We start from the raw sequence: 19,498 nt of genomic DNA on the forward strand, positions 1-19,498 counted from the left end.
AATCAAGATTTGGACCATCTGACTTGATATCAAAATATTGCCTGACAACCCAGGTCACAAGTGGAAATTAACAACATAGATTGAATACTTCAAAAGCCCTAGCAAGTCAGAAGTGAAGTGTGATCCATAGATAGCCCATGGTAAAAACAAGATTCCAGAAACTGACCAAGTCCTACATCTTATAGGAACAAATTAGCAAAAAGCAGTGGAGCAAAACTTACGTTTCAACTTTAGATGGCTCTGTAGTGAAAATATAAGTGTGAGCGTCTGTGAGGAATATTCTACAGTGCCGCTGACCCTTGCTCTTTTCTTCTGAAGCTGTAATTTATTGGCTGCTGTGAATTTAATCCATCTAAAGCTCCCCAGTGAGTCACCTATCTCTCTGTAACTCAATTTGGGCAGCTGACTCTCTCTCTGCTGAGACCATGAAGATCCCTTTAAGCCTCTGTCATTCTCAGCACATGAAGATATTTCACATCTCCTTTCAAAGGGCCTCATCTATTTTAGGTACAGTTCTTTGTTGCCACGTAGAGCTTCTTGTAGGCAAATAGAAGTTAAGTGGAACTTCTTTGGAACTGATTCATTCTTCTAAATCTTTATATCCATTGCATAAACGTTAAAATACTATCTGTATCTAAATTACAGAGAGAAAACGATCATGTTTATTCTAAGGCAATCAGATATCAAACCAGTGGCAAATAGCAGACAATGTTTGATAATCCAGAAAAAACTTGTTTTAATGAAGATCTACTTAACTTTGGATTTTAAAATACATACCCTTAAGGAAAATATATGTAAATACAATAATTAGCAGAAAAATGCAAAACTCAGTGGTTTTTGTTCCCCATCTCTTTCACTGTCTTTCAGGCTCTGTGTCCCAGAATCTATCAAGCATCCTTCTGTCCCTTTTTCCACCAGCCTCAGAATCATGTTTTCTATTCAGTCCTCATATTTCTCCCTCTTTTACACCTCTTTCCCTACTTCCTTTCTTCCACTTCCTGTCATTCTGCTGCCTTCCTCTTTAAGGTTCCCTTAACATGACAGAACTGCCACTGCTGAGCAGGTGAACTTATTTTGCCACCTTCTAGTCTGTGCCCATCTTACAGGACAGTGCTCTACTTACTGCTCACTGACACAGAAGTCCCTCCTAAGGATGACAGCATGACACAACAAGAACTCTCACAAGGTTCTGGACTCGCATTTCTCTCAATGTTTCCTCTGGCTCAGAGCCAATATTTGTAAATCACTTCTTAGAATCAGCCATTTAAATGATCTCAATTCTTTCCTTTATTTAATCATTTCCCCAGGTTATAGGAGAGGTGCTATTACAGAAAAGAGGGGTCCCCTGCTTTATTGGCTTCCAAAGGAAAGAAAGAGAATAAAACAATTGTTGGCTGTAGCGAGTCTCAGCAAAGGAACTGCAAGTCAGTGAATTCGAAGTGGATTCTTTATTTCACTACCCTTCCCTGTGCTGCATTTCCTGGATGTTCACCTGCAGGTCCAACAATGACTTCCCACACTTCTTACAGTCCTTGCTGGGATAGAATGCTCATTAAAATGTTAACCCTTTAAATGCTATGCAGCTTGCAAGTAGCAGCGCTTCAGGGACTGGACACCAAAGCTGGAAGCAATGTCTCTTAGGCCTTGAAAGTGGATTGTTTTTCATTTCCTTTTATGACATTTATGACAAAATAATTATTACAGTTATGACAAAAGAATTCATCATGTAGCATAATATACTTAAAGCAGTCTCTCCATTATCTCAACAACAAAATTATCTTTAATAAATTATTATTATCAATAATAAATTCTGTCCTCAGTAGAACCTACAAAATGGGAAACTATAACAATGACAAAGTACTGGAGACAAATGGGGCTGTCCAGTATAGGCTAGGAATGTTGCACTTCCTCAAGCAAACAGTCTTTACCTATGTATGGGCACTGGTTTCATGAGTTTAAGGGAATGAGTAGAAATCTCAGAGTTGGTGATGTGGGTGTTGGTGACTTTTGCAACTTGCATGTTGCAAAAATCAACATAGACAAGTCAGTGCAACAAGCACCTTAACTTTGCTTCTCTCCTTAGTTGAGTCTTTACTCAGTGTATATTCTGGGAAGTATCCTGAAATAGTCACCAGGATTTTTATCTCCTCACGTACATGCTGCATGTGATCTTTGTGAGTGTTGGGGGCCTGTTGCCTTAGAATAAATACTGGATGCAGGGAACCTAGCCTTTATTTTTACTGTAAGTTTGTAATTTAGTATTTATAGTAGCTAGCTGTGTGTCTCAGTACCTTTTCCTGGGGAATACAGGAAGCAACCTATGTGTTTATATGCTTGGTATGATGAATGGCCATGTGGATGTACATGTACAAAACTGGCAAAATGAGATTGGTGGCTACCTTTATGCTCTGTGGAAAAGTTTCTGTGTATGATTTATCCGAGCATCATAGAGGGTCCAGTAGACCCACACTACTCCAGGATTTATTTATTTATTTTTCTTTATATTGTCTGGTTCAATACAATGGCACATGGAAAACCAGTTTGCAAGTTTTGGAGGTGGTCAAAAGTGAACCATCATACTACTCATACATGGATCATGAAGATGATGCCTTATGGTAAAATATACACTTTCATAATGGAAGACAGGTGTGGGTGGGTGATGATGATGACTCTAACATTAGCCTGTGAGGTAATTTCTTGTGACAATGAAATGAAGCACAAATTGTCTGATACAGACACAGGAAATGCAGACTTCCTTGGCTCAGATGATGATGAAGATAGCAATGTGAGTACATATTTGACTACTCTAAATGTTGCAAAATGGCCATACAACCAAATGGAATGACCCACTGTTAGAACTAGATCTGTTGGTACAAAGAAGTTCTTGGTAGGGGTGCAATGTATGTACAGAATGCCAGTACTGCCATTCATTTTTTGGAAATTATAACATACAAAATCCTATAAGATGCTGTGAAATACATAAAGGCTGAAATGCACGTAAAACATTCTGCATGCACCAATAGCCATAATCAAAAATGTGTTTGTTATAACACCTCACTATCTGAACCAAAAGCATTCATAGATCTGGTATACGTAGTACAGATTTCTCCTGCTGATCACAGGAATGTAAGGAAAAGCAATGGGTCAAAATATGGTATAAAATTTATGCCCTTGTAGATGAGGAGACTTACTATACTTTCAATTTAGACATTTACCCTGGAACTCAGTCATCAGGTTCTAATCATATGGTAATAAATTGAATGCTGTTATGAACAGACTCGCTGCTCCCATCTCCCACACTATAGGAACGTGACAATGCACAACTGGTTTACTGTTTCCCAGTTGCTATTATGTTTTGTGACAGAGCACAAGATGATCAGTACAGGAAGTTTACACAGGAACAAAGCAGAAATTTCAAAGGAGAAGTTGCAGTTTCAAAGCAGAGAATCCTATAGTACAATCTGGATTTCAGCAAGATTTAACAATGGCCTCATCCATGGCAAAGAAAAGCAAACTGGTACTGCTGATGTCAGTTACACCATAATGGAAATATTGATAGAGAAACCTACAGAACAGAAACCTGAAATGGAAATTTTCAACCACAAAACCAAACATGGAGCAAATGATGATGAATTAGGTAGTGAGTATGAAGTCACTCGAAACACAAAGCATTGGCCAATGGTGGCATTTTACTCACCCTAAATGAGTATGGCTTGAGTGGGTAGACAGTTTACAAAGAAAATAACAAGTACAAAACACCATGGGGAAATTTTCATGAAGGGCTGGCACTGGAGCTCATAAGGGATCAAATACAGCACAGGAAAAACAAAATGTTTCTGCCTAGGAATTATGCAAAACAATTATGGAGCACACTAACAGGCTGACAGGAAAACAGGTGAAGCATCACAAAGACCTACAAGAGGAAAAAAAAGATGCCACGAAATCTCAGGAAAACAAAACATACAAGCTATCAGTGTAAGCAATATTTGTGTACAGAGCACAGTCATTGTTTGTGAGGACTGCCTTGGATGTGGCAGTTGAAACAAAGCTTGTTTTTGTGGTAGACTTTTGCTAGTGTCTACATCATAGTTCATGGAGGTTTTTATTTTTGATATTGCCTTTTAGATTTTGTAAGCTAGTAAGTAGCTGATGTGAAGATGTTGATGTATTTTCTAAATGCACAATGCATATTAAAAATTTGATATATTTTTTGATATTTTATGTTCCTATTTACTATACACTGTGTAATATAATAAGAACCTCCTCATAAAACAGCAAGACTAGAGAGATGTTAAGTATGTCCTACAAAAAGGCCAGGAAAGCAAAGACATGTGCTCTCAGTGTAAGTGATGCCCATGTATGGAACAGGCTGCTGCAATGTGTGCAGATTGCCTTAGGTGTGATAATTGAAGTAAAGATTCATTTTTGTAATGTGCTATTGATATTTTCATTTCAGTTCATAAAAACTTTGTGTTATTCTTCTCTTAGACTTTGTACAGTAAAACATAGCTGATGTTGAAAATTTTAATGCTTTTTTATAAACAATAAATATTTAAAATTCAGTACTCAATTTTTGTGACTTTTTCCTGGTAAGTACTCACTGCTTAATTAAATAAAACTCATAAAATTAAAATTAACTAATAAGTCACCAGTAGAAATAGCCTAGAGTACAAATGTGGGGCTGACAAACCCATGTTTCTGCACCTTGACAAGAATCAGTCCCATGCTGCAGGGTTAAGGTCAGCCTGGATACCACCCCCATAATTAATTACCTCATGCTCTATGGTAAAAAGGAATCAGGGAGACAGTGAGTTGGCTTGATATGATCAGGTGGAGCACTTAGGAAAGTGGAACCTTCTTTTATGATTTCAGGAGAGAGAGTCAAGCAGACCCCCAATTTCATGCAGCAGACGGCAAACAGCCAGACTTAGACTTGGTGCCGCAGGAGCTGGGTGCTGAACCCCCAGGAAAGCGGGGCCTCCATCTTAATGTGCCAGCAACTCAATCCTGCAGTGACCAGTGGTCTTACACCGGGTCCCAGGGGATCTCGTGGCCCCAGCTGACGTTATTATCTCATCAATGAGAGGCTGAACATTCTAGTTATTGCTGTGTCTTGCCTTCTGACTTGCAAGGACTATTAGGTAATACATTTGTACTGTTTTAAGCTATTAAATCTGTAGTACTCTTTATATGGTAGAAAACCAACGCATAGAGACACAAATCTATTTTTCCAGTTACACAGACAGGCATATATGAGAAACTGAGTTAGATGGATCCAGTGATCTCCTACTGTGTCTTAGGAACTGTCTCATTTGGTCTATTTCATTAACTGACACAAACATTTCATTAGCATCAAGTCCAATAGGAGGCAAGCTGGGAAATTCCTATTTTTTAAATCTATGGACAATGCATTAAATGAAATTTGTGGCTCTTTTTGATCCAAATACCAAAGATAATTTTGCCATATTTATGAGTTTTCATAATTAATTGCAGTATGATCTACTTACATATATATACAAATAAAGGGTAAATTTGGAGCATGAGTACAGAATGTAGAAAGTTAAATGTTCCTTAGGTGCTCACAGTGAGTCAGAGTATCTTTCTCTGTGCAACCATTCATGTGATACTCACAAGGTGTACACAAGATACATGATATGGTTGACTCATTATAGGTGGTGCAAGAGTATTTGAACATATATGTGAACAGTTCAGTATCTCCCAGACACTAAAAGTTAGGGTCATGGTTCAAATAAGGGCTCTTTAACTTCAAAGTATGGAACTCCCTCAATACCAAAATCAGAAGGATGTTAGCCCTCTTGCATAAAATTAGTATTTACATATAACCTACACATACCCTGGTGTACACTTCAGATCTTTTCTAGATGGCTCATAGTACTGATTAAAGGGCCAGGGAGGTAGTTCAGTGGCACTGTGCCTACTCGGCAAGCTTGAGATTGTGAGTTTGATTCCCAGTACAAACAAAGAAGCAAAAAATACTGATTATAAGGTAAAGCAGGTATACATAGCTGTAATGTACTGTTCAGAAAATAATGACTAGAAAAGAGTCTGTAACTGTTTTCTGAATATTTTTGATCTGTGATTGATTAGATCTGTGGAAGTAGAACACAAGGATATGGAGGTCAGCACAGAAGTTTGCACTACAGCTGTGAAAATGTATAAAAGGTACAGAGCAGACTGAAAATGTAAAAATGTGAAAAAGCTATTTATTTGAATACTGTCCTGCTTCTACTTCAATGTGTTATGGTGCATAACTATATGCATGGATGAGAAAAGGAAAATGCAAAACTCAGAAATAATTTTAAACTATTTTTCCTTAGTTCAATTCATTCCTAAATTTTTTCTGTTCCACCCTTAGTTCTAACAAATATGCCCATTGATGAACTCTCTGAATACACACAAAATATTTATGACTTATTAATGTTTTTAAAAATGTTCTAATGCTTGAAATGGTTTCTTTCTAGGAAAAAAATTAAAATTTATACTGTTCTTTTTCTTTCAAACATTAAGTAAGATGGTGAGATTATATAAATAAGTTCATCTTCTTTCACTTTTTAAAATATGAAGTTAAAAAAATGGGATCCGGAGTATAATTTTCTACACTGACTGAAACACCTAAAAATAATGAGGTCTAAATGCAGATACTGATAAAGAATAGGGTGAAATAATTCAAATAAATGCCCGTTTTTCCCTGGATTTAAACTTGATGCATTAAAATGTTAATCCGATGCATGATATAATTTAGGGTTTAAAGAAAGTGAGGGTTTTTACAGATGTGCATTTATCCACTGAACTTACAAGCATTTAAATGATACGAGCATCACAAGGATAGATAACAGGTGTGCTGGCACCAAAATAAAGCTGTAATGTGGCATATTGTCAAGTACTGAATAGCTTTTCAGATCGTTGAAATTTCTTTTAGGATATGTTAAGTGAGTGTTAAAGTTACAAAATAGTTATCATTTATCAGAAAATATAGCATTCTAGATGTAATTTATTCTAGATGTACTTTTTGGGATCCCCATTGGCACCACCATCTGAAAAGTACAGAATTTATGCCTGAATTGAATATTTATTCCAGCCCTTTGAAGTGCTATCACCTGGCAGCTTCTGCTTTGGCACATGGATTGACTGGTTTTAGGTCCATTCTGGTAGTTAGATCTGGAACCTTGTCCAGATACATACACAGATGTCTTTATTTATGTGGTTTTAAAAGTCCTGTTTTAGTGTGTCCTTGAAGGAAGGAATTAATGTGTCCATCACTTATAACTGGTTTCTTCTTTTTTGCATTGCTTAAGACACTTAAGTATTTACCAGGAAAGGTTTGCATCACAGTGGACTTTGCCTTTTTCTGAAAATGTGTTTTGAACCTTTTAATTGCCAAATGTAGTTTGATGGGCAGCCTTTTCACCTAGGTGAAGAGGCATGAAATGTACTTCTTGTTCTTCCTCCTACCAGCCTAGGGACCAAGGATGACTGACTCTCTGCCTATTGTGTTCAACCTTCTCCTTCGTTAATTGGTCATAGAAATACTTTCTGGCCAAGGCTGGGAAAAGTGCACACAGTTCACATGTAACAGTTCCTTGGAGGTGGTCGATGATTGTGAATTTAGGATTTTCTACTGTGATGAGATAGACATAGTCAAGAACTATTTTGCATTTCAGTTTTAGTGTGTTTATAAACAGGTATTTATGTGCCCACCTCTTTATAATTGTTCAATTCTGTTTTGGGGGTGCTAGGGATCAACCAAGGATCTCAAGAAAAATAATGAATTACACCCCAAGAAGTTAAATATCTCATACTTTAATCAAAATTGACATCACGTGCTTCCCTATGATAAAACCAAAACTGTGATCATCAGTCTTACATTCTCCAAATCTGGACAGCTCTGGAAGCCTTGATGTAGCTCTTTGTCACTTTTGAAGAAGGAAGAGGAATTTTCTCTCACTGTTCTCGTCACAAGAGAAATGTTTCTGATTTTTAATTTTGATCTTAGAAAACTAAAAAGTCAGCCTTTCATGAAATGGCTTTAAAACTAGGTAACAAATATAGAATCATTGCTATAGGAAACTGTTCCACGTGTCTGCTTACAAATTTTATACAGAACCAATCTTGTTCAAGGCCCTTTATTTTGATTATTGACTGTATTTATTATTTCCTAACTAAATATGTACCTGAAAGTGTAAAAATATTATTTTAAAAATAAAGAAAATATGTATGAAATATGAAAGAATTAAAGCTACATACTTAAAGAAAGATGGTTTTTAAAAAATATTTCAGAACAAATAAGGTGCATTATTGCACATATTGTGTTTTATATTTTTTCTTGAATATATGCCATAGTACATAGCTCAATACTGCTATAGATGAGAAACTTTTATCGTTTGAGAAATCTGGACACTTCTTTTCCTAATGGAAAACATTTTCTGTGGTGTATTTACAGTGAGCGATGTATCTTAATACACTCTTTGGTTTCCTTTTCATTTCTCAAATTTATTTTATCTGTAACATTTGACTTCAGTGACCTTCATAGAGACTGAAGCAGCATTTGAGATACTCAGTACTTAGAGTGGTGGCCAGGAGGCACACCGAGAGAGGTGCTGGGGAGTGGAAGCTCGTCCACAGGACTGAACATGGACAGACTGTGTGTTGTCGAAATGAGAGAGGACAGCAGGACAGTAGGAGACACCTGGAGGACAGAGGACCATTGCCTGGAGCCCAGAGCCTGTGCCAATGAGCCACTGCTTTGATGTCTTTCCATGCCTGCCCTGGGAAACCAAGGCAGCCTGGGCACTGTGTGAGCAGGGAGGTTGCATAAAGCCATGGGAGCTGAGTCTCAGCCTCTTCCCCTTCAGCCCTTCCGGAAAGACCTTCCCCGCTCCCCTGGCGGGATGGGGTACAACACAACAAGCTGTGGGAGCAACAGGCATCATTGCTGACCATTTAGAAACTGTCGTTTGTCTTGAAATCTGTGTGAAACAAAGTGGCTTAACTGCTTTTTCAAGTGTGGATGATAAGAAACAGGAGGGGAGGGTTTGGATTGATTGGCTTTACTAAAACACAGTTTATATCTAAAAATACAAGTGCTATATCCATTTTAAGGTATGTATTTTGATAAAAGATGATTAGATGTCTTCACATTTAACTGGAAGTTTAAAGCAGAAAAGCAAGTTTAGTGAGTTGCGTCATTAGCTGATCAAAGAAAACGTTAACTGAAACATTACCATCAGGCGATTGGACCAATGTAATTAGCTGATTACTAATTCAGATTTAGTGCTGAGTACCTTTATCTTGAACAACAATTTCAGCTTAATATGAAGTTCTTCCTGCTTCTCTGTCATCACAGAAAACAAGGCTTGGCAATTGGGCAATTAGAAACAGAGAACAAATGGGTGTTAGATCAAAGCCTCTACTGAAGTTCACTCCCAAGTGCACGATGCTCATTCATTACAAATAGGCAGCTCACTCTTCTTTCCAAACAACAGCATACTTGCAACTATTGCAAAATCTCCCTCCATCCAAATTCATGTCATCAATTAAAGTATTTTTAGTACTAATAAATTACTCTGCTCTAATGAAAAGTACTTCTTAACTTTTGCAGCGCACTAAAGAAAAGAGCTACACTAGTGACCTACGATTAACGGTGGAAGAAAGGGGTTGCTGGGGATTACAAGGGTCGGGGGAGAGAAAAACATAACTCAGGCACTGGGGAGCAGTTTGCAATTAGAAATTCTGGATATGGATTAGAGTAATGGAAAATAAAAGTATCCCGTCTGACTTTGTCTCTTATCTTAATCATTTTTTTAAAAAATTGACAGGTTTACCTCAATACATTTCTAATCTTCTCCCCATTCATTTCCAATCTTCTCTTCATTTCATCAGAGTCCTTTTTGCCCCACAAAATCCTCCAGTCCTCTTTCCTCTGGAGACAAGTAACACTACTGATACAATGACAGTGGCCTACTGATAATAATTTTATTAATTCTCATAATACATTTTCATCTAAAACATCTATGAATGGCAACTATTTCTTCAATTGTACATATGGAAAACTTGAGTTACAAAAATGATACAGCTTTTTCTTGGGCCAAACAGAAAATGAGGTACGAGGATGAGAATGAATGAAACTCAACAATTAGATTCTCAATTACCTCATGTTATTTTCAGCTACCTTGAGCTTCATTGATAGGCTTATTATTGGAACAGAAACATTCAGATTTCATCTAAAGTTTAACTGTATATTTGTTCTGAGGCAATGCTGTATTCATTTAAAACTTGGAATTCCAGAGGTGTGAATTTATAAAATTGCATGTTTAGTTTTAGTTACATCCTTTTTCATTTAGTACCGTTGTCACATTACAAAAGAAAGATGCAGTTCATGTAGTGAGTCTCTGTGAGTGTGTGTATCTGCATGAGAGAGAGAAAGAGAGAGAGAGAGAGAGAGAGAGATGTCTAGCCTGATTACCACTGCTCTTTAAATGCTTTGCTAGTCTCTGGAGATTAGTAGTAATTAACATGACAGACAACAGGAGCAAATGTAGTCCATTTATACCTCAGGTTGAACAAATTCAGTGTTAACCATGAATGTAACATCCATAAATAGAGAATAGTTGTTAGCAAATGTTGAAGTCAGAATCATATTTATAATTGTTTTCACAAAGATAAGAATTGGCTAGCTTTAGCAAGACCAGGATATTTTTTGTTTAGGATAATATAGATAAAGACTATAAAAATAGTGACTGTAAATAAAGCTCTTAAAAGAAAAGTGAGTATCTAGAATTGTAATCCCAATAAAAATACCATCAACATACCTTATAGATCTAGAGAAATCACTCCTAAAATTCATCTGGAACCAGAAGAGACCTAGAATATCAAAGACAATTCTAAGCAGCAAAGGCAAGGCAGGAGGCATAACAATCCCTGACTTGAAGTTATACTACAAAGCAACAGTAGTAAAATCAACATGGTATTGGAATCAAAACAGAGCCGAAGATCAATGGAATAGATTAGAAGATACAACCACAACTACAAACACACTCAACCACCTTATCTTTGATAAAGGAGCCAAGTAGGTTCACTGAAAAAGCAACAGTCTTTTTAATAAATGGTGTTGGAAAAACTGGCTCTCCATTTGCCGAAAACTAAAATTCGACCCAAGCCTATCACCATGTACTAAATTAAATTCTAAATGGATCAAAGATCTGAATATTAAAACAGAAACACTAACTCTATTGGAAGACAAATTAGGTAGAGACCTTGAAGACATAGGGGTAGGTAGAAAATTCATGAACAGGACTCAAACTGCATGGGAAATACTTCCCAGAATCAATAACTGGGACCACCTCTTATTAAAAAGTTTCTGTAAGTCAAAAAAAAAAAATCTCCAGCATAGTGAAAAGAAAACCCACAAATTGGGAAAAGATCTTAGTGAACTCCCCCTCAGACAAGGGACTTTTGTCTAAAACATATGAATAATTAAAAAAAAAAAACCTCAGACCCCCAAAATTCAAAGACCCAATCCAAAAATGGACATCTGAAATAAATACATACTTCTCAGAGAAAGAAATACAAATGGCAAATAAATACATGAAAAAATGGTCATCATCATTGGTTATTAGGGAAACGCAAATTAAAACCACACTGAGATTCCATCTCACTCCTGAAAGAATGGCTAGGATCAAGAAAGCCAACAACAACAAGTGCTGGAGAGGCTGTGGGGAAAAAGGAACTCTCCTACACTATTGGTGGGAGTGTAGACTGGTACAACCTTTGTGGACGTCAGTCTTCAGATTTCTCCAAATGCTGGGATTGGAAGTCCCATTTGTTCCAGCTATTCCACTTCTAGGCATATTCCCAGAAGAACTGAAAGCATCATACCACAATGACATATGTGCACCTATGTTTATAGCAGCACAATTTGTAATTGCCAGATCTTGGAGACAACCCAAATGTCCATCAACTGAGGAATGGATAAAAAAGCCATGGTATTTCTATACAATGGAGATATAAAGAAGGATCACATTGAGGTATTTATCAATAAGTGGGTGCAGCTTGAAACCATACTCATAAGTGAACTAAATCAAACTCGCATCTTTGAACACTGAATAGTTTCCCTAGTGTAGGAAATGGTTCAAATATATAAATGTATGTGATAACCATAATTCCCCATTATGTGGCCTTGAAACCTTATAAAGTTTTCACTCATTAATTGGAATGGCTTTATTTTGGGCTATTTGATATTATGGCCTGTGATGCAATGAACAGCTATTTTGAAGAAAATGAGACATCATAATAGCTAGTGCTGATTTAATACCATCTTGTTTTGAAGCCGCACCAAACTATGGCTCTTCTGTCTCCATTGATTTTTATCATGTTTTAGCTTGCTGGATTTTATTGTATGTTGTAGTATAAACAAAAATTGTTATAGGCAAAGAGACAATATAGAAACCATTGATCATTTTTTCTGTTAGCTGGTTCTAAATACTCTACAATGCTTTCATCCACTTGAATGGTGTTACACAGTCTTGATATGTTTGATGCTATAGCATATAAAGTTATATTCAAATATTTCAAGGAAAAAGACACTATGGTAACTACTATTAAGTTGGGTTATTTGATGGTGAAGCACTAGGTTGCTGAAAGTGTCATGCTTTAGCCTGTATTGTTATGTTGTTATGCCCCCTTTTATCTCAACCTCTCCCTTATTCATTAAAAAATTACTTACTTAAAAAAAAAGATGTAGAGTTCAACATTAATAGACAAAATTTACTTCACAGTATTTCTGTGCTCTGACAAGTGTATTTCATTTTCCTACTTCTTTGTGACTTGGTCTTAGAAGGCCTTAAGTTTCTTAGATTTATTACATTTCATTTCAACTTGGCTATCTAATTTGTTGGTATATAACTGTCCATAGTACACTACTTCTTATTTTCCTGGAATTAGGAATAATGTCCTTTCTCTCTCTCTTTTGCTGATTTGAATCTTCTCTTATTTCATTCATTTACCAAGAGATTTATCAGTTTTGTTGACCTTATCAAAGAATCAACTTTCAGTTTTGTTGGGTTTTGCTCTTATTTTTCTAATCTCCTTTACTTCTGCTTTTTATTATTTTCTTTCCTCTGTTGTCTTTAAGTTTAGTTGTTTGTTCTCTTTTGCTGGAGCCTTACATTGTTAAATTTTACCTGACCTAAAATCATTTTTGCATGTTAAACATTAAGACAGTTTTGATGCAGGAGCAAAGATGGCGGATAGATAACAGCAGGCTACAGAGACTCCCTGAGATAGTCAACTTAGAATTCAACATTATAGCATAGGAAGTCCTGAACAGAGGGAGGTGAATTCTCTCATCCCAAGAAGAATCTAAGGTGAGAAGAACCAATCAAACATACAGTCTCAGAGCTACTATTGGAACAGCTAAAGGTTTAGTGCTCCTGCTGCAGTGCCTGAACCCAAGCAGCAGCAACATACCAAGGTGTCAGATATCTTGCTGCTTCAACTCACTGGAAATGCAGTCACACTGAGGTTGGGCATTGGCAAGCCAAACAGTGGAGCTAGCAGGGAACCTGCATCAACCTGTGGTGAGTGACAGGAATAAAACCATTCCACAGAGAAGGGGGCTCCAACAGACAACATTCTGGGACTGGGCAGGACTGGCAGGAGCAAGGGACAGCAGTGACTTTAGTCAGTTGTTCCCTTCCCAAATGGGATTGGTGGACTGAAGTTGGCCTGGGTCACACAACCTGGCTGAGACCCAATAGGTTATCTGAAATCAATTTCCTATAGTGGCAGCTCACACTAACACAGTGAAGGTCTCGACAGTTTGACTGATCAGGAGGGGAGGGGCCAGCATACGCTGGCCCTGGTTGCAACTCATTAGCACACCACATTAGGAAGGGTCACCTAGCCAACATGCATCAGAAGAATTGTAACCAACAAAGAAAGAAACTGGGACCTCCTGGAAGAAACAAAAAAGATGGGAAGAAGAAACAACAAGAATAAGTCCCCAGGTCCCAACCCTGGGAACACTGACCCAGGACAGGAATGAGGACAGCAAACATGCAATATCAGACACAGCACAGTGGACATAAAGAGATATCTTCGGAACCTTATAAATGAGTTCAAAAGGAAAATATTTAGCCAAGTAAACCAAGATATAAGAAAAATAATAAAAGAGATGCCAAGCACCCCTCAAGAAAACACAGACAGAAGAATGGAGGAACTCAAACAAATGAGAGAAGCATTTGATGAAGAATATAAAGAAAATATAGAATACATGAAGCAGATTCAAAGAGATCTCCAGGAAATTAAAAACTCTATGGAAAGATGGCAAAATTGCTTGAAAGAAACTAAGGATAAATTATCCAAACTGGAGGACAGGTTTGCAATGTGGGATTATGAAAGGAAAAGCTTTTTAAAAATAACAAGAAAACAACCAATTACAATACAAAGGCTAGAAGATGACAAGAGGATCTATAACTTAAGAATAAAGAATGTGAATGAAGAAGCAGGACTAAAAACAAAGGAACTACAAAGGCTATTCACAGAAATAATTAAGGAAAACTTCCCAAACATAGGAAAAGGAAATGATATTCAGATGTATGAGGCATCCAGAACTCCAGCCACCTACAACCAAATCAGAGCTACACTCAGGCATATAATAATCAAGATCCCAGAAATTCAATATAAGAACAGAATATTAAAAGCCATTAGAGACAAGAAATAGATAACCTACAATGGGAGGCCCATCAGAATAACGGCAGACTTCTCAACACAAACCATCAAGTCAAGAAGAGCTTGAAACAAAATATTCCAAGCCCTGAAAGAAAATAACCTCTGTGGGCTGGGGATTTAGCTCAGCAGCATAAGCACCTGCCTTGCAAGCAGGCAGTTGTGAGTTCGATCCCTGGTACCGGTAAAAAGGAAACAGACAAAAAAAAAAAAAAAAAAAAAAAAAAAAAAAAAAAAAAAAAGAAAGAAAAGAAAAAGAAAGAAAAAAGAGAAAATAACCTCCAGCCCAGATTCACATACTCTGAGAAAGTGTCTCTAGAAATTAATGGAGAAACAAGATGCTTCCAAGACAAAGAAGAACTTGGGAAATCTGTGACCACCAATCCAACTCTACAGAGAATATTGCATGGCATTCCAGAGAGAGAGAAAAGTACTAGGATTCCAGGAATAACGAGGCAGAGAGGCCTCAATGAATGGAGCAGAAAACAGAATGAAAAAGACAAGCAGACAACTGATGGCAAAAAAAAAAGAGCTTAACAGAAATGAGGCAGAGAAGGTTGGTTATAATCACTAATATAGATGGACTTGATACACTAAATTAAAAAAAAAAGAATCACATGTAGAGTAGATCAAGAGGTAGGATCCATAGAAATGCTACTTTTAGGAAATATAATTAACATGAAAAAGAGTACATGGACTGAAAATCACATATGAGAAAACAATGCTCTATGTGACAGGGAACCAGAGAGTGACAGGGGCAACTGGACTGGTATTGGTGGATAGGTTGGAAAGACAGGCTTTAATAGGTAAAGGTATACAATTAGAGATCAAAACCATGAGAGAGAAGGTTCGGAATCACTTAGGTAAGTAGCAAGGTTGCGCCCCTCAATTTAAAACCAAGGGTCTTCGTAAGACACAAAAATGCACAGTGTATCCTGGGGAAGTGAAAGGGAAGGGAGAGTCTAAAAAAGATGGCAGAAGATATTGTTAATACTGTATCAGGTTTTAAAACCCACATTACTTGCACCAATCTGTTTAGATAGATTTTATTCCAGTGCCAGTTTGTCTACTTGCATTAGATTTGAGGGCACAGACAGCTGTCCCCAAAACATCAGGATATAGCACAGTAATAATCTTTAATTTCCTATTAACTTAATCTGGAACCCTGTGTGACTTATACTGTTTTATCATGACAGATATTAGTTAAATATGAATTGTTTGATTGCAGTTTGGTGTTGACAGATTTTATTCAAAACTGATATGATTGATAATATCAAGTCTGAGAGTATAGGCAACTACACTGACAAGCTACACTTTATAGCTTGTCATCACTGAAGATGACAAGACTCACTGTGATATACATTCTGGTTTGATTACTGCCTGTTTCTGAAGTTTTATACTACATACAAAGTTGTGTTTTTATTAATACTACTGATACCAATAATACTGAATAGTATATTCAATTATACTGTGTCGATGCTGTAGCCAATTCTATTGAAGATAACAAGAGACAACACAGGAAATATGGTAGAACTAATACAGCAGTCTTATATGTCCTTTTCGTTTCATGTGTTTGTAAGAATATGTTTTGTTTTGTCTTGCTTTGCTTTGTTTCTCCCTCTAATATAGAAAGGATAGAAATACATGTTAAGACTCATGCATATGTAGAATCTATAAACAGTTTATAAGAATCGATATTATGACACTTGATGAAATGACCAAATACTTTGAAGATAAAGAGACACTAAAGTACCCAGTGCTGATCCTGCCATAATGTGAAACCCAGCAATAGTATTATTTTTTGTTCAGAGTGATATTAGCCTGCTTGAGTTTATTCAATCTCAACATAATTGAAGATATGGATAACTGCATGTATGTGTAAGTATATAGAATTGATAACCAAATTTCTAAGTTTTGTTGGATAATTGAACGGAACTGGTTGCAGTCTCAGTGTTTGAATCCTCACTTTATATGCTCCACTTTATTATCTTGAATAACTATTTGTAAGAGGACAATCTGTAATCATCAACTAGTGATTTTTACTGTTTATTTTTTCTTTGAAATTATCTCTACCTGATTTCTGTTTCATTTAGTCTTTCTTTAAAAATTTTTAAAAAGACACTGCAGTACCCAGTGCTGATCCTGGAGCATCATGATGTGAAATTCAGCAATACTGTTATTCTTTGTTCAGAATGACTTTGGCTTGCTTTAGTTTGTTTAATCTCAACAAAAATTAAGATATGGATAACTGGGGGGCAATTTCATTTTTTCTGCGATGACTGACTCCCTACCAGGGACTCTGCTGGAACTCCTCAAGTCACCTTCTCGCGGGACCCAAGGAAAACAGTAGTAAGGAATGAACCCAGGGCCTTGCACATGCTAGACAAGTGCTCTACCACTGAGAATTTGAGGCCTGGCCGTCGGTGTGCGGAGGAGGAGCTGCGCGGATCCCGAGCCGCCTGCAGAGGCCCCTTCCTTTGTCTGGAGGAGGAGGGGTCCCGGGTTCCCGAGGCACCTCGGCCCGTACCCAGCCGCGCCTGGCCGTCGGTGTGCGGAGGAGGAGCTGCGCGGATCCCGAGCCGCCTGCAGAGGCCCCTTCCTTTGTCTGGAGGAGGAGGGGTCCCGGGTTCCCGAGGCACCTCGGCCCGTACCCAGCCGCGCCTGGCCGTCGGTGTGTGGAGGAGGAGCTGCGCGGATCCGGAGCCGCCTGCAGAGGCCCCTTCCTTTGTATGGAGAAGGAGGGGTCCCGGGTTCCTGGGGCACCTCGGCCCGTACCCAGCCGCGCCTGGCCGTCGGTGTGCGGAGGAGGAGCTGCGCGGATCCGGAGCCGCCTGCAGAGGCCCCTTCCTTTGTCTGGAGAAGGAGGGGTCCCGGGTTCCTGGGGCACCTCGGCCCGTACCCAGCCGCGCCTGGCCGTCGGTGTGCGGAGGAGGAGCTGCGCGGATCCCGAGCCGCCTGCAGAGGCCCCTTCCTTTGTCTGGAGGAGGAGGGGTCCCAGGTTCCTGGGGCACCTCAGCCCGTACCCAGCCGCGCCTGGCCGTCGGTGTGCGGAGGAGGAGCTGCGCGGATCCGGAGAGCCTGCAGAGGCCCCTTCCTTTGTCTGGAGGAGGAGGGGTCCCGGGTTCCTGAGGAACCTCGGCCTGTGCCCAGCCGCGCCTGGCCATCGGTGTGCGGAGGAGGAGCTGCGCGGATCCGGAGCCGCCTGCAGAGGCCCCTTCCTTTGTCTGGAGGAGGAGGGGTCCCGGGTTCCTGAGGCACCTCAGGCCTGAGCCCAGCCACGCATAGCCATCTGCGTGCAGAGGAGGAGCGGGGTAGATCCGGAGTGCCCGCAGGAGGCCCTTCCTTTGTCTGGAGGTTTGTGGATATCTCTGCAAGCAGGGAGGGATCACAGGCTCCTGAGGCACTGCGGTCTGTGGTGAGTACCCTAACCCGGCTGCGATCCAAGAGCTGTGGATCTACCAAGGGGCAGGTGGGCGCACAGTGTCCCTGAGGCCCAGCTTGTCTGGAACCGCGGAGTTCTGAACAAGCAGAGGAGGGCCATTGGTTCTGCAGGCCCAATGGCCTGGGGTAGAGTGGTGCCAGAGTCTCAGTAGCTGCAAACATAGAAGGGGATTTTCAACAGATCCTGAGGAGGCTTTCAAATAACACTTGAAACACAGAAATATAGGAAAATGACAAAACGAAAGACCAAATTACAACCTCAAACCTCCAGCCCATATCAGGAAACCCTAGGAGAAGTGTATTTAGAAGAAAATATATCCCATCCTCCTCATATATTAGACACAATAGCTACTGAAGTTGACAAGCAACTCCAGGAAGCTTTAAAGAAATTCAAACTCGAAATAATTTCCCAGATAAAAGAAGAAATGATAAAAGAAATGAAAGAGATTCTAAATATATCTAAAGAAAACACAGATAAAAAATTGGAGGAATTAAACAAAAAGATAGAATCCCTAGACGAGCAATATAAGAAACAAACAGAATACATAATGCAGATGCACAGAGATATACAGGAAATAAAAAACTCCACTGAAAGTTGTAAAAACCGCCTTAATGAAAGTGAAGATAGAATTTCAGACCTTGAAGACAGGATTGCAGCAAGTGAACAGGAAAGGAAAGATCTTTTAAAAATAACAAGGAATCAGGAAACAACAATTCAACAACTGCAAGATGATGCAAAGAAGAATAACATAAGAATGATAGGGATTAATGAAAAAGAAGGAGACAACATAAAGGATATCAAGAGGATATTTAGAGAAGCAATAGCTGAAAACTTCCCAAGCATGAGATCAGAAACTGACATCAGGATCAGTGAAGCATATAGAACTCCAAATAGTCATAACCAAAATAAAACTACACCCAGACATATAATAATCACCATCCCAGAAATCCAACACAAGAATAGATTATTAAAAGCTGTCAGAGAGAAAAGACAGATCACTTATAAAGGAAAACCTATCAGAATCACAGCAGACTTCTCAGCACAAACGATAAAGTCAAGAAGAGCATGGAGTGAAGTATTCCAGATCCTAAAGCAAAATGATTTCCAACCTAGACTGATATATCCTGCAAAACTATCATTTAAAATAGATGGTGAAATACGATACTTCCATGACAAAGAACAGCTGAAAAACTTCATGAACACCAAACCAACCCTGCAAAAAATATTGAAAGACAGTTTAGATACACAAAGGAAAAAACCACTAAGCAAAGCAAATAATTAAACAGAACAGAAAGATAAAGATGCAACAGC

The sequence above is a fragment of the Cavia porcellus genome, unplaced genomic scaffold, assembly GCF_034190915.1.
Source record: "Cavia porcellus strain 051 isolate PalLab524CR breed Dunkin Hartley unplaced genomic scaffold, mCavPor4.1 scaffold_1, whole genome shotgun sequence".
NCBI lineage: Eukaryota > Metazoa > Chordata > Mammalia > Rodentia > Caviidae > Cavia > Cavia porcellus.